General features: G+C 43.6%; 1 long non-coding RNA gene across 1 annotated transcript in view; it reads right to left on the bottom strand.

Annotated features, from left to right (window-relative positions):
- The window catches only part of LOC146766542 (uncharacterized), a 32,190-nt gene extending 16,919 nt beyond the window's left edge, over positions 1-15,271 (bottom strand). The window contains exons 1-2 of the long non-coding RNA XR_014957540.1: positions 9,060-15,271; positions 4,138-4,214 (exon numbers count right to left, since the gene is read on the bottom strand). This is a non-coding gene — a long non-coding RNA (uncharacterized LOC146766542). The remainder of the gene's footprint in view (positions 1-4,137; positions 4,215-9,059) is intronic.
- Between the last annotated feature and the right edge of the window lie 997 nt (positions 15,272-16,268).

Raw genomic sequence — 16,268 nt, 5'->3', positions numbered from 1 at the left:
CTCTGTGCAAACTTCTGTTCTTTTGCACCATTAGTTTCTGCACAGCAGCACCACTCCCTGATTTCAAGTGACCTGAGTCCAAAACATTTTGTGGAGCAAAGTCAGATATTTCAGCCAGTTGGGAGACAGACAATTTATAGGGCAGCCAGGACTCCAAGTGCTGCAAGCTATTGATGGCAGGGCAAGGGACTCCAGCTGCTGCTGCTGCTGCTTCCCAGCCAGGGTAATAGCATTGTTCAGAAGGCCACAATGGAGATGGGGAGCAGCTTTTCATGAAAATTACTTTTTTTTTTTAGGCAAAAAATGCTGCTTTAGTCAATCCGCAAATTACCCAACTTGCTTCAAATGCAAACACGGAAAAAACCTGCAAAACATACAGCCTAGACATTTTATTTTGACAACTCAGATGAAACATTTTGATTTCCTCATGCTGAGAAGCTTAGCATTCTTGAATTTACCTCCATTTAATCTTGTCTGTTCCAATAGATAAAACCTAGTTTTCCTATCATAAATATTATTTTTTTAAGTTTCTACTATGCTGGAGAAATTGGTTTAAATTATGGTTTAAGGTTGGCCAAGTGCAATTTCTTCTCCTCCCACTTCCACATTGATTTCCCAGCTCATTTAAAAGACCAGCTTCATTTAAGGAGCCCAGTCCATCCCAGATTTTGAGACCAAAAGACAAATGTGAAGGTGTGATAGGACAGGCTTTGTGCAGAGAGCAAGCAGCCTTGCTAAGTCTTCTCCTTCCCTTTTACAAGGAAACTTCGCTGTGAGCCCGCATGGCTGTTCTGATGCCAGCAAGCTCCCCGCAGATGGAGAGAGCAAATAAAAATGTGCATATTTACATTATACATGCAGATTAGATAGTGTGCATTCCTCACAGCCTGTCCCTGAAACACCCTCCAAAAGGAGCGTGGGGGAGAATGCAAAGAAGTTGAGTCCAACTCTGATCTCCTATTGTCTCACTCCCACACTATGGGAATTAGACAGTATGTACCCCCAGCTGATTAACTCTTTCTAGTGACCTGCATAATAGACAAAACTCTCAGTCTCTGGCAATCTCTACCTTACTGCAAAAAGCAAAAATATTTGCTTACAGAATAAAAACTTAGCAGAATTATCTGCAGGGTGGCAGTGGTAATGATGGGGAAATTAATTACTGCATTTCTGAGCCTTTGCATGGTCCGGTGGAAGAAGAAAGTGGGAGTGTGGGTGCCCTTGTGTGCACACAAGGAGCTAGCCTGACACAGAGAAAAATGATTTAAACATTGGACTGAAGTCCTGTTGTATTTACAAAGAACTTTGGCAGTCAGGCTGACTTCCTTAGACCACTTCACCCCTTGAAGCTCTCCCTCTGAACAGCCTTCCTCCTCACACATAAGCCTGCTCCCTCTCAAAGCTGGTTTCAGGCTCTGTGTGTTTGCCTCCCTCCAGCCTCACACCTCTACCAGACTCACCTTCCTACTGTGAGGTCAATTTGGGGAGAAGAGGATTCATGAAGGAAGTGAGAAGCCAATGATGGGACACCCAAAGTCTGCTCCTGGGGAAGGTCAAATAAAACCCCTTTGAAAGGAGTAGGAGGGTGAATGGGAGAGCAGTGTCAGACCTATCTCTCCCCAGACCAGGGTGAAGACTTTTTGGACCCAAATCTCTTTCCTTCTGCTGAGCTAGGTCTTGGATACCTGCCTGGGATGGAGCTGTTCAATCCCATCTCACTGAGAGCACCAAGACCAGGGCTTGGGCCCATGGTGGAGCACTCACCTTGCTGCAGGTGTGCCCTTCTGAAAGGCCTTGGGTTAGACACTTATATGAGAAACATTCTACATGGAAAGAAGTCTAGGATGGTGGTGTGCTGACAGACCCAGGGTGGGAGAAGCCTGCAGCAATCAGAGGCCATTTCCTGGGCCACAAGGAGCCACCTGCTGAGCCCACTGCTCCCCATCTCCTCTCCCACGCTGCAGCACTTGTGTCTGCCCTCCCAAACGTGCTTCCTCAGGGCACTTCTTCTGTCTCCATCGAGCAAGCAACACTCTCACTCACACCTGCTCCCCTCACCCTCCCACGCAGCTCAGTGTTGCAAAATTAGGAAACCATGCCCATTTCTCCCCAGGAAATCCTTGCCGGGCTCTGCCAGCTGCCACCTCGCTGACAGATGTTCTGCTCAAGCACTCACTATCATTTTTACATCGTGGCAGACTGGGTAAATATTTCACGCCTCATGCCAAACTTTTAGTGCTCCCAGTTGGAGGCAATGGCATCACCAAATTCAGCCTGGGCCATCCACGACTTTGGGGTGGTGATTCCTGAACTCTCCATGGTCTTTCTTGCTGGTGGGTCACAGTTTTTTGTGTGGGAAGGAGTTTTCCTTGGAGTCAGGTTAATTCCAACCTTTTGAGCTGCAAGGAGAGGAGCCTGCACAGTGCCAGTTAAAGGAAAGGGCTTAGCTGAATATAAGATATGGAGGAATGAGAGATTCATGGCATTTTCCAGGTAGATGACTACATTACATTTTTTGATATCTTTTAAAAAGTGCAGCTTTCCAGTTTATATCCATGAGGTATAAATTGCTTTTGACTTTTTCCATATAGAGTTTGTTTCTGACACTGATAAGCATGAGATCAAAGATGTAGATTAAAAAAAAAAAAAAAGCACCTGCTTTAGGTCCCAAATCAACCCCTAAATATATGTGTGGACTTAAAATTAGGAAATTGCTCTTGCATTTTTAAAGAAGCTCTTTGAACATTCAGCCCTCATTCACTTAGCATATACAGTATTGCCCATTCAGAGCCTTGGAGCCCAGTTTATTTTAGTGTTATATCAATTTGGTGTTCCAGCACTGTAATTCTCTGCTAGGTCAATGCCAATCCTGTTGAGTTTTTCGAGGTGCAGGGTTTCAGTTCACAGAAGGGCAGGTGCAGAGTTAAGCTATTATCCCATTGCCATCCTAGAGCATAGGAAAATGTAATGATGACCCAAGATTTTACTGCAGAAAGGGAGCCCCAGATGCAGTGTGTGATTGAAGCTGACAGATCACCGCTTTTACAGCAACTTAAATGCAGGTCTGGAGCAATTTTGTGTAAAATTGAAGGAAAATAGTAAAGTCAATGTGTCACAAAGTACCATGCAAATGCTGTGAATAAAAGCTTCAAAGGGTACTAAAGTGCCATTGATTACCTCTGAGAGGTTCTTTAAGATCTCAAGCCCAAGAAAAAAAAGTTCCATATACACTGTAATGTTAAACCATCATCTCCACAATTTTAGTAATCACCTCTTTACCAGATGAATCCAGCCATTAGCACCATGTCAGGGGGTTCTCACTAAAGATACACAAGGAAATCGCTACATCCCTGCTAAAATCAACAGCATTATGCCCTTCAAAGCCACCCGGTAGTCACCTCTGCTTTGGCAGCGAAGATTTAAAGAGGGATTAACATGTTTATTCTGAGTGATGGCTTAATGTCTCCTGTATCCTGAAAGCCAGTCAGAATTCAGAGGTGGTAGCAAAATGCCTCATCGCCTTTCTTTAGATCTTCATTGTGCCTCCTACCATGGCTTGTTTTATAGATATAGAATCTAATAAACTAAGATCATATACTTTTGGGGAGAGGAGAAGAGGAGAAAATTACATGCTTGCTTGGTAATGATAACAAGATTGCCATAGGAAGCGTGTCATTTTGAGGAGGAATTTAGAGCAATGCAGTGCTCACATGGCACGGCTGAAGCGGATTTAAACCTGACAGTGCAAAATGGAGATGGGGAATGAAAAGGGAAATCACCGAGTGTTTCCATGTGTGACACCCAAAGACTGGTATTTCTAGCTCTCAGAAACACATGGCCATGAGCAATGTCAGGCTGGCACATGTATTTTAGACCTTTTCAGCCCTCTTCTGAGGCAACAGGCTGAACACAGAGAGGAAGAAGAGTAGGAGGAAAGAGCTGATGTTAACTACAGGCAGGTATCCACACTAGAAAGCTCTGCCAAGTTCTGGTTTTTACAGTTTATGAAAGCTGTTGGCAAATGAAAAGTGGTTGGGGGGGGGGGGGGGGGCAGAACAAGCAAATAAAAAGGTTTAATAATTGTTTCAAAGACAAGAGATGTCACCTTAGACTCAAATCTCCAGCAAGGTACCTTACCAGGGGCCAGTAGAGTGGCTGACTTGGATACAATTTGGAAAGTCTTGTATGAGAAGCATTGTGGCAATAAACTCCTGCTGGAAGACAGAAACAGCCGGTTACAGCAGCCTGACATAAGAGCTAGACAGTGCATTTTAGTACATTTAGCATAAAACATCCTTCCATCAAAACTGCTTATCTCATCCTTCTTCACTAGCACCTTTGCTGCTGTTTCAACCCTTGAGTGGTTTCTTTCATTTGCTTTTGACACTTCGGGCTTGTCCTAAGCCTGCAGAGTGATGACATTCCCTGAGCTGCTTTACAGGGAGGTGGAGTGGGAAGGAATGACAGCAAGGCGTGTTCTGGGAGCACCATTCTCTGCTTGCCAGTCTCCCATGGACATTTTTAGGGCCAGGCTGCCTTGTGAGGAAGGAAGTGAGCACAAGAGTCCCGCTGTCTCTGCCTGTGTGGCCAGCAGCTCTGTGCTCTTAACACATGGGCTGCGTGCACTGGGACAGGGAGCAGCTTGTGCTTGCAGGGACCTCTGAGGAGAACAGCCTGGAAACGTCAGAACTCCTTTCCTTTACAGGCCCACTCCTGGGAAGTTCAGGAAGAGGCTCAGTCCAGCCACAGACTGCAGTAAGGAGGGTGCTGTCATGCAGAAAATCTTGGCAGAAGCCTTCGAGTGCTGAGCCCTCTCCCAGCACCACAAACCAGCCCAGCCAAGCGAGCGACAGCTACTAACAGGCCATCTCCAGCCTGGCCCAGATCCGAGTGTCTGTCTGAGCCAATGCTCACTAGCACCGTGCTTTACCTAGACAGAGTTGGCCAGGTGGCATTGGCAGGGACCCAAGACAAGCAGTTCATTCCTGGGGAGTGCTCTTCCATCCGAGATGCACGTGACAGGAGATGCGGCGCGCATTGGCAGCGAGATCAGATGTGCCTTATAACAGTTTCTGAAGCTCTGGAACTAGTTCAGGCTTGAAATTTTGAGAAATTTGGTTAACTGGTTCTGTTTTGTCTGAATAGCACTTCTTTTTTGTGAGTGTGTGGGATCTGGCTTCAGCTCCTGTTGGGAGTGCTGAAATTCCATCACAAAAGCTGCCTCATCACTTAGCTTTTTATTATAGTCTTTCAGCACCACATGACTGTTAGTGAATCTCCAGCCATGCTGGAAATGGGAAAAAACAACAAATAGCTTATTAGATGGTGCAAAAAGACCATGTGTTTCTGCCAACAGCCACCCCCATTTACATTTCCCCTCTCCCCCAACTACCACAAGAGGGGATTAACTGGAGGTCCCCATTACCTTCAGGATGATTATTTGCAGTGGGAGGTATTTTTCAAAGTGAGTGACAGCAGTGTGGTGGGAGGGAGAGAGATCCTTTGAGGGGCCTCTAATACCCCTCTTTGCATTTTCCATTCCTCAGTAATCACTCCTCTGCAGGCCTGTCCTACAGGGCTGGCCTGCCTAGCCAGTAATTGCCAAAGAAATCAAAATACAAAGTATGGCAGCTGCAGGCATCCGGTGGAAAAACATCCCTGCATGCACATGCACAAGACTAAGGAAGGAAGAGAGAAGAGAAAATGCACATTAAAGGAAAGGTAACACTTTTAACAGGCTGGAGTGTCCTTGACCGAAGGAGACATCAAAGACAGCTCCAGTGATTTACTCTTTGACGGTCTGGCATCTCTGTGATTCACACAGCTAATCAATTAGGTGATACATTCCCCCTCCCTGCCACCCCGTTTTTTTAAACAGCTTCTTGCCAAGAGTGGAAATGCTCCAGAACTGAGTGGGTAACCACATCCAGACCACGCTGCAGGACCTGACAAATATCATCCCAGTGGATCTGCAAGGGGGTCAGAGCTCTGCTAAAGGAGATTTGTCACTGGGTGAGGCAGTTTAGCTCCATCAACAGTGCATGCCACATATTCCTGGGTCACACAAGACAGTCAGTATTGCAAAATTGCACAACCCCTGTATTTAACTAGATTTAGGTCTGTCCCCACCTCACCCCTTCTGTGCCACATGCAGGCTTTACAATACATCCAGCACTTCAGACCTTCAGGCCTGTGCAAGCAAAGGGGCCTTAAGAAGCACCCTTCCCTCTGAACACACATATCTACACCTGGAGGCAGCAATGGTAACCCTTCTTTAAACCCAAAGGGACTCTTCATAATTCCTCCCCTCCTTTTTGGGTGCACATACTTATACACACAGGACTAACACAACAAGTTAGAGTCACCTCAGGGGCACACACAGGTATGTCCCACAATCATTTCCATATTTATGATCTGTCACCTGAATCACAATTCAAGAAGTTACATGTGCAAGCACTGACCCTGAGTTCACACAGGCTGTGCCATGTGTGCACCATCCACAATGCATGCACCAACTCTCAGCCAGTGGCTGCTCTGATGACTGCTAATGGGGGAGAAATTAGTAAAAAAACAGCATTCTCCTTGTCTGCTTCCTCCAGCTCATTCCAGGTGGGATGTAGGGAAGCAGAGCATGGCTTTACATCTCAAATCAACAACAACTGCAATAACAAAACCCTTTAGTGTTCAGCATTGAATCCTTGACATCTAATGATCAAAATAAAACACAGCAATCCTGCATTTTCCAAGCAGTGTATTGAGAGACAGCACACTCCTCTTCGTATGAAAACATCATGTTGGCAGTCCTATTGTAAATTGAGAGCCACTGTCACAGCAGAGAAATTCCTAGCAATTCCTGGGAGGCACAGAGGCTGGGAAATACATCACTACAGGCTTCTGGGACTGATAGCTGCAGCCAGCCCAGTACTGCAGAAAGAACCCCACATTTAATGTTTGTGCTTCCTCTCTCCTAATTGGAAGCTCCAGAAATCTGGTCGTGGTTTAGTACAGTCAGGGAGAGAGCAGCTTCACGGTTTGGGGAATAAACCCCTTCAAACATGGGATTGTCTGAAGATCATGATCATCCCAGGACAGAAATCTTCTCAGGGATACACATAGGGACTAAACCATTTGGAGGCATAGCCAGAGGCTGAATGAGTTAGTCAGAACTTAAGTGCTGAGCCAGCCACATCCGTATTTGCAGTACTTAAAATTTCATGGGAGATAGTATCATAAATCTCTAGTCTTTGTGGCTGAACGACATCTTTTGAGCGTGGCCACTGTAATGCTCCCCATATATGAATATGCTTATGTACAGCTCAAATAAACAGTCACAAATTGATGAAAATGCCTCAGAAAAAAGCCACAGTAACTCTTGAAAAGTTACTCCTCAAAGAAAGATTTCTCTCTACTTGTCTCAAAGCCCAAGACATGACAGGAACTATCTCAGGATAATTCTTGGTGGCTGTTTACTGCTGATTTTTCCAGGAGAAACATGATGCTAACAAAGAGAAGAGGACAGTGTTGTGCACTGGCAGAGCATCATCAGTTTGTCAAGAAGGTGGGAGTTCACACAGGTTTTATCTCCACTTCTTAGGCTCATGAGATATTACATAATTGCATGGTGAAGAAATCCTCCCCTCTGGGTTCAGACTGGAGATGTCTCACTCTGGCTCATTGAGTTCAGAGAATGACAGTCTTACTCCATCCACTTCCCTTCACAGCACAGAGTGCCCTGGGCATCCTGGGGTGCACCCAGCTGAGCCCTGGCTCTCTCTTGCTGCTTGGAAGTCTCCTGTGAAAACAAAGATTGTTGAATATTCTTTGATTTGGTCTGGATGAAACCTCTCATCAGGTCCTGCTGCTCTTCGCGGCACAATACCCACAGGCAACAGAGCCAGATTTTTACCCGTTCAGCTTCAGGCATAAATTTGCTGTTTTCAAAGTGGAGACAGCATCAGAGTGAAGAGGGAAAAAAGTCCTTCACCAGCTGTGAAAACTGCCCTTTTAATTTTCATGAAAAGATATGAGACAAGAACAAAAGAAATGTTCTGCTGGCTGTTTTATTCCTTACTGGTGTTGTCGACAGCGAGCATTTCCTTTCACCATTCAACTCTTAGAAGTCATTAGCTGCTGGATCTCTTTTTAGATTCACTCCTTTTTCTTTGGTGAATTACATCCTTCTAGATATCACCTCCTGAATTCATACTTGATTTGTGTGGGGCAAGTTTTATCTGTTCTGCCTGTGAGATGAAATTTGTTGTTTCCTCTTCTCCCACCCAGGATTCTCTGTTGAGGTAAATCCTTTACCTATTTCTGTTACTGCACTTTGAGGTCTGACTTCACATATAAGACTTTCTGGTTTACATCTACACTGGATCTCATTAAAACTGTGCATCAGTCCAGATTTCTCCTCATTATAACAGTCAGAGCTTTTGGGAGCACAGTTATAATGAGGCCAAAGAGTATGGCTCAAAAACAATTTCTAATAGCTCATTAGCAAGAGAAGATAAGTCAGATACCTCTGTTGTTCCCTTTAAAGATGAGAGCCATCCCCTTCCCAGCCCATGGAGCTTAACAACATTTAGTCTTCAAAATCAAGGCAAAGCTGTCTTCTTCACTGAGGTCTGTCTCACAGCCTTAGAAGTGTCCTGGGCTCCTGTGTGCTGTGATAATATCTGCAGATGTTCAGGAATCACTTAATGAGCTCAAGGCCCATTTCCCACTTTCTCAGTGCTCCCACTATGCCTGAAAAAGCAGCACTACACACTGGCAACTCAACTGCTGATGCTCTTTCCTCCCCTGCTTCAAGGTGGATCCACTCCTGCCCGATTCTGTGCCTGTGGTGTTCTGTTTCCTCTCCCTCAGAGCTGCTGAGGTTTCTACATCAGCCTGACACAGATTTATTCCAAATATTCACCAGAATCTTGGTGGTGGGAACCTAGTCTGAGCTGGTGATGTATTGCACACATGGAGGATTTCAGAATTCCACCTATTTTACACAAATAGACAAAACCAGAGAGAAGTGTTCAAGCTTGCAAAAAGGCTTTAAAAGACCTTACCTTGTCTTTTTTCTTCTTCCCCTTCTGGGTAGCATCCAGAAGGAGCTACTATAGACTTGAAAGTGTTATCAAGAGCTACCAAGACTTTCAGCTGCAAAGGACCAAAACCCATTTTCTAGGCTATACCCTGCCCTTACCCAGGCAAGGTAGCTAAACACTGTGGAAAATCCATGAAAGCCACCAAGCAAGGACCTTAGAATTTATGCACTCATATTATTGCATTGCTGGGACATTTCTCAGGATGAAGCAATTCACATTGTAAAAGATCAGTGCACTAAAAAAGTTCAGGAGGAGCCTCATTGCATTGACAGTGTGGCTCATGTGTTTTTATCAGCTGCTCACAGCACTTATCAGAGAAAAAGTACATCATCAGTGGTATTTAATGCTGAACTTTTGTCTTGATTCTGTGCAGGCTCAAGATGCTGATGTTTGACATCCTCACAAGATTCTGTGTCTCCTCCTAGAGCTGCCATCATGGGTCCCTCTTTTGAATGGGTGATGTCTGGCCGTGGAAGGACTGCAGAGTGATGATGCCACAATTATGGAGTGTCCCATCCTCAGGAGCTGCGTGGCTGCCATCATCCATCAGGCTCAAACTCCTGTTCTGCAGCTGCAGGGCAGTGTGGGAGCTGCCTGCTTTGGGTCTCTGCGTGCTCCTGACAGAGCTGCCCAGCTGAAGTGGGAAGGTGTCATCTCCCCTGGAGGAATATGCTCCTCAGTCAGAAGCAGGAACACAACTATATTTGAAAGCATTTTATTTTTAGCTTATCATTCATAATTATGCTTGTGCACGTCACAGTGACTCATGCTTTGTTCCTTCTTCCTCGAGCTGGTAGTTGCAGAAGCAACACAATTCCTTGTTTACTGCATGGTCTTTCTGCTAGAGGGCTTGTTGTTGCAGTGAGGTTTGGCTCTAGCAAGGGCTTCTTCTCAACCAAACACTATTTTGCCATTAGAGGTTGGATAAATTCCTTCTTTTTCCCCTAAGAAATGTGGTTTTGGTAAAATGCAGATGCAGTAAATGCAGCTGTCTGAAACAGAAAAGTCCTCCAAATTAAAAAGGAGCTATTAACACAAAGGAGAGGAGCATCAGATCCTGTTCTCACACCACTGCCAAGCCCTCAGCAGATGTTCAGTCCAGATGATTCCCCAGAACATCTGTGCCATATCCTCTACCTGCTGCAAGCCACAAAATGTCATCCTGCGAGACCTCACAATAAACTTAGACCTTGTGTAGAAAAGAAAAAACCTTCCAAACTGCAGTGTATTACAGAGAAAAATGAGAGACCAAAGAGAAAGAGAGGAGCAGACATCTCCTAATAGTTACCTCACATGTTCTACATGGTCTGATACTGACTTTTCCTGACTTTTCCTAATTTAAAGCCATGGCACTGTGCTAACAACTAGCACTTTTTGTACCCTGAAGCTCATGGCTCACCTAAGCTTTCTCTGATCCCTCCAGTGAGCCATTAGTGCACCAACTGTTGTGAGGTTGTTTTAGCAACAGTTTGAAAAGTGATTTTTATGAGCTGTTTATTACCTTCTCAGATTTATTGTGTTCCATTCAAACTGATTATGTGAGGGGAAAAAAAATCTCTAAAAAAACATGAACTAAACTAAACCAAACCAAAAAGCCTATATGTCTTTTCTTCCTTTATTTTTCTCTTTCTCCTACATATTTGGAATAAGTTTCAGAATTAATTTAAGTCAACATTGTGAAATCGGTCTTGAATATTTCAAAGTTTGAGTATTTAAATTAAGGTTCTTGTGAGTGAATTTAGGAGGTGATTTGTGGATTCATTCCCCGTGATTACAAGGCGATTACCTACTCCTTTCTGTCTCAGGAATCTGTGTCTTAGGCTTGACATTTAAAGGTGGATATACCTTATATACCTTTCATTTTCAGAGCTTGATAATACTGATGAGAACTGCTCCACAACCCAGACCTAAAAGGCTGCTAGGTGTTGCACCAAGTGGAGGTTGTGGAAAGAATTTCTTCTTCAAGGATATGGGACTATGTCTATTAACATCAAACTGCTCAGAAGCATATCAGCTAGATGGCAAAGGAGAGTTCTTCTGCCAATAGCACCAATCTCCATGGCTGAGCTTTGGATAAAAGCTGGTATGTTGACAAATTAAGGGTCTTTTCTCTCCATTTATTCTGTATGTTCATATGATGCCTCCAGCCACAAATTTCAGCAAATTTCCAATGTTTGCTGTGGTTAGGAAGTGATTGTTCAAGCAAAATAGGCACCTGACCTGCCAGTCCCTCAACACAGCTCCAACAAGCCCAGCACTAATTTATCCCAGCCTCAGTAGCAAGGGATTTATCCCACTCCACACGATGCCTGTGGGAGCCAGTCTGGTGATTGCAAAAAAAGCTCTGGGAATTGCAAGAAGAAGTCCTAGGAAATCCAGGGAGACTGAAAGTTGGACACACAGCTGAATGCTTTCCCTTTCCCTTGGCAGTTAATGAGAGGAAAGCCCAGGAGGGTTCTTTGCCACTTGTGGCGTAGGACAAGAATGTGACTCCTGTGCAGGGATGAACAGAGCACAGGGGAGCAGCCTCCTCCCAAATTTGATGGGATTAAACAGATCCCCTAGCTGTGTGGGGCACCACTGTGTTTCTGACTCATCACTCCTCTCGTGGAATTTTCCTTCTTTTCTTTTTTTTTTTCTTTTCCTGGTCTGTCCATTGACTGAAGAGGCCACAGACAATGAACTCTCCATCAGCCCTAAAAAATGGGTTTTCTTAGGTGTAGCTGTGATATCAAAACAGAAATTAAAATATTCTGTCTTCACAGTAATTAATATCCATCCATCAGCTTTAAAATCAGCTGTGTATAATAAATGCAAGAAGCGAAACATCTTGCTGCTGACCTAGTTGTCACCCAGGCACAACAAGCCTCCTGATGAGGGTTCATTCATGTAATTCCTTTAAAGGCCAGACACAGCCTTAAGAATCTGAGAATTCAGAGATTTGCCCTGCTACCTTGTTACCCTGCGTGATTATTTCTGATAAGTGCTCTTATTTAATCATTTCCCTGCATAAAGCCCCGGGTTCTCTTATGTTTGCCTGTGTCATATTAATAAAAAGTCCATTTGGGAGGACGCTGGGGGTGGAAATTATTTGACCAAGGTTAAGTAACAATTGTGCAGAATTGTTTTGACATTATGTTAATATCTGCTTGTGCATTATCCTCAATTTAAAGTTAATCACCAAAATTACCATTGTAGTTCGAAAAATCTAATGAAATAAGATTTGTTGAGGTGTGAATAATACAGAAATTGAGAAGCGTGCAGTTACCATAAAAAAAAAAAACCAAAATAAACTGCTGGCTTTAACTCTCTGAGTGCTCATATAAACTGAGGTGAGTTCACAGATGATACCAGGCCTTTAATACTTGGAAATTGTGGTAGGGACTGAGCAGGTCTGGAGCAGCGTGTCCTGCTCCTGGGTTTGTGTTAGCACACAGAGCTCAGCACAGCAGGGTCCCATTCCTGTCCCAGCCCTTGGGGCATGGCTGGAGATTTCAGGCTAATAAATATGAATTTGTGCTTTAACGGTCAGTGGGCTTCACCATGACTTGTCTGTGCTAGGATGAACATATCTGATCTGGGAAGATGAAGACAGACCACTGCTATAATGAAAAAGCATTAAAAAAAAATTACCATAAATTCTAATTAAAAAAAAAAAAAAAAACAAAACAAAAAACAGTGGCGAAATATTAGCACAAAGAATGAAAAGCAATGGAGGAATCTGTTTGCCTCTTGTGTTACACCTGAATGAATATGGAGAAAATGAAGGAAGAAACATAATGCTGTATATGACAGCTTACTGGTCCACAGCTCACTGATAGCTGATTTAGATAAAACAAATACAAAAATACTTTTTAAAATAAGTTAAAGACTCACACAGAAACTTGGTGTAGAAAGAATTCAAAGGCAAATTATGTGCTATTGGGAGAAAGTAATAACAGCTATTTTTGTAAAATTGGAAATTGTGGTGGATTTGAACCAGGGTTTCAACCACAGCAAGAAAATATACAATAGTTCTGAGAAAGGGCATCCCAACAGCACACCTAGAGGCTTTCTGCCTTAAGAATGTGAGTGGGTTATAAGGGGAAGGCTGGGAAAACTGCTGCAGGCTTGGCTGGAAAGGAGTCAGAGACAAGACTGTGAGCATGGCTGGTGCTCAGGGTGTGTTTGCAGGGACAGTAATGCTCTCTGCTTCACCTCTGCCCTTTCCACTCCAGGGAACAGGCATAGAAAGGAGGAAACAGGTGATATGTGGGGGGAAAAAAGAGAAGATAATGACAAAATAAAAGGATCAAAGAAAGGAATGGAGGAGAAATCAAACACAGAAAATTTCAGCATCATTCTGCAGACTTGCCACAGACATAACTAAAAGTTGTCATGAATTACAGAAAAGTAACATTTCCTTATGTCCAGACTGAAGTACAAGACAAGAAAGAAGAAAGAAGCAGCCATAGATGATCCATTTATTGATCCTCACTTCACACTCCAAACTGGCTAATTTACTGGGAGAGGCAGTAAGAATCACAATTTTTTATAGAAAACTCCAATTTTCATGTGCAAAATGAATAAGTCTGCATTTGCATGTAGTTTTCCTAAGGCTGAGTATACAGAGATCTAGTCAGTCATGGCCCAACCTGTTCTGGCACAGTAATTGCAGCCAGTTTTGTGGATAACAAGTACAATTTCAAGTGAGGAAACAAGCTTGAAGTAGTCTGAAGACCTGATCCTCTGTTTGCCTCAAAAAGCTACAGAATAGCTGTATTGTTGGCTTTAATAAATTCCCCATGGAGATTTCATATCCTCTCTAAAGTGGTTCCACAAAATCCTGTTTTCAGCTTCTTCACCTACCATTATCTGTAAAATGATCCTTGTTCTTCTGGTTTTAGGGCTTTTTCTGTGACATCTGAATGAGAATGTTTTGATTCATAGAGGTGAAGAATTAAAGATGCTTTTATCTTGAATTTTTTGTTGTACAATGGAGCCAAAAATCTATCAGGACAAAATTGATAGCTGCTGCCAGAAATAAGAGTAAAGTGCCCAGGCATAACATACTTAGTTTGTGGATGTAGCTGTATTTCAAAAGGAAAACTAACAGATGAATTATCCCACAAGTTACTAAATTTGAAAGAAAACCATTGCCCCAATGGTCAAGAAGGAGGTGAATTTTACAAGTGCTGGCACAACAGAGAACCTTCCTTCTGAAACTCCCAAGTTCTAAGCACCATGAGAAAATTGAGCTAGGGGACATGTCCTCTTCTGGCCAAGTGTCATTAATGCCGAGCTGTGTGTGACAATGTCACCCTCTTGTAGCTAGGAAAATAACTGCAAGTGCAAGCCTTGTCGTGGCACAACCACCTATGGCCACATCAAGCTGCCTGCAGCCAGTCCAGGCCCTGGAGGACAATCAGGGCCAGGCTGGGCTAATACTGGAGTGCAAGAAAGGATTGCAGACTCTGAGGGGTCAAGCTGAAACCTGTGATCATGAACACAGAGCAACAAATCAAATAAAAGTAAAAATAAATAACAATCTTTCTACTTAATGGCTGTTATAGGCAGGGATCAAAAAGAAAGAGCCCCACAGTGCTTAGCAGGGACTGAATGAGCCAAGAGGCTGGGTATGTTAGACGGAGCAGCTTCAGAAAAAAAAAAAAAAAAAAAAAAAAAAAAAAAAAAAAAAAAAGTCAAAATTGTTCTGGTGACCTTAATCCAAATATAAGGCCACAAAACAGACATCAGGAATGGTTGAGTAGATTTGTAATTTAAATTCCCCTCATTTTAAAGTGTCACACTTTAACTGTCTCAGTGCAACTGAATGTGTTCCATGGGTTGATACCCAGTTCCAGCAGGGAAGAGTTAGGCTCTTCCAGACTGAGCTATTGATGTCGTTACATCTGTCTATTGCACGATCTCTTGGAATAAATTCCATTTCTAATATGGTTTTCTTAGCGTACACTTTTCCAAACTCCTCCAAATCAAAATGCCCACTGGTTCTTAGCAGTTGCTAATTAGAAAAGATCAAACACCGTGGGAACCTTTGCTTTATCCTTGACACAACCATCTTGCTTTTAATTGGCAAAGGCTTTGTGGACAGACTGGTGGCTGCTCAGACACAGTTGTTTGCCCTTTTCTGATTAACAATCTCAGCACTCTCTGCATTTTTGTTCTCTTGCAGAGGCTTATGGAAGGTTACTAAGAAACTTGTAAGACTGCTTTGCAATACTACCTGACACACGTAAGATTATTTAATGCTTTAAATTTATTTAGTATGCTTGTAACTAAAATTTCAAGCTCTACCCTCAATGTAGAGATGATTGCTTTCTAAAGATTGTCAACAACCAGTGACAGCATTTCCTAAGCAATCCCAAACTTCTCATGTTTTGGGCATTGACAGGCTGTTTCAGCTTTACCTTCAGCCAGGCTGCAATTTGTGTGGGTGAGTCTGGCTTAGCCTCTTCCCACAGAAAACACCTCATCTGCACACTGAACTCAGGCCAGACTCACAGAATGGTTCACAAAGTGTTTGCTTGGCCTGAAGCTGGGATTTGTGTTTTCTGAGCCAAATTTTAAGAGCAGCAGCAAGGGTTTGTAGCGTTGGGGGGGTGCCAGGCAGGTTGTGGAAGTTGCTAGCAGGCGTTGAAGCCTGTTTCAGACACCGTTTTCAGAGATGCAGACGTAGCAAAGTGAAAGCCCTGAGAACAGAAATTCTCATGTTGGTGCCCAAGAACTGAAATTACAGCTCTCTCACTGCTTTTTCCTCTGGGATCTGGCTGTCAGCGTGGGGCCCATTTGCACGTAACCTCAGTTTTGCAGCACCTCATGGACTTCTGAGTCACAAGTTGCTTCATTTCAGCTTGTGGTGATGATGCTTTAGAAACAAGGAGCAACTCCTGCTCAGTGCTCTCCTAAACCATCTCTCCAAGTTACTTTGCAAGCTTTATGGCTTCTCCAGAGCCCTGGGGCTGCTTTACGAATAGTTTCCATTCCAGCCTGAGAACCACCATCCAGTGCCCTGCACAGAAGGAATAAAAGGTGCCTTAAAGCTCTGGGCTCTGGTGTGTGTGCTCTGCCCAAGCACTCCAGTGCTTTCTTGGGCTTTTTTCTCTCTTTTCTGCCTTGTCCTCATCTCTCCTTGAAGTTTCTCATGTTTCACCTGCAGGATCAAGGTCCTTC

This window comes from Lonchura striata, chromosome 10 (genome assembly GCF_050655825.1).
Source record: "Lonchura striata isolate lonStrDom1 chromosome 10, ASM5065582v1, whole genome shotgun sequence".
Taxonomy (NCBI): Eukaryota; Metazoa; Chordata; class Aves; order Passeriformes; family Estrildidae; genus Lonchura; species Lonchura striata.
Note: the sequence above shows the minus strand (reverse complement) of the source record. Positions and strands in the feature narration are given on the sequence as shown.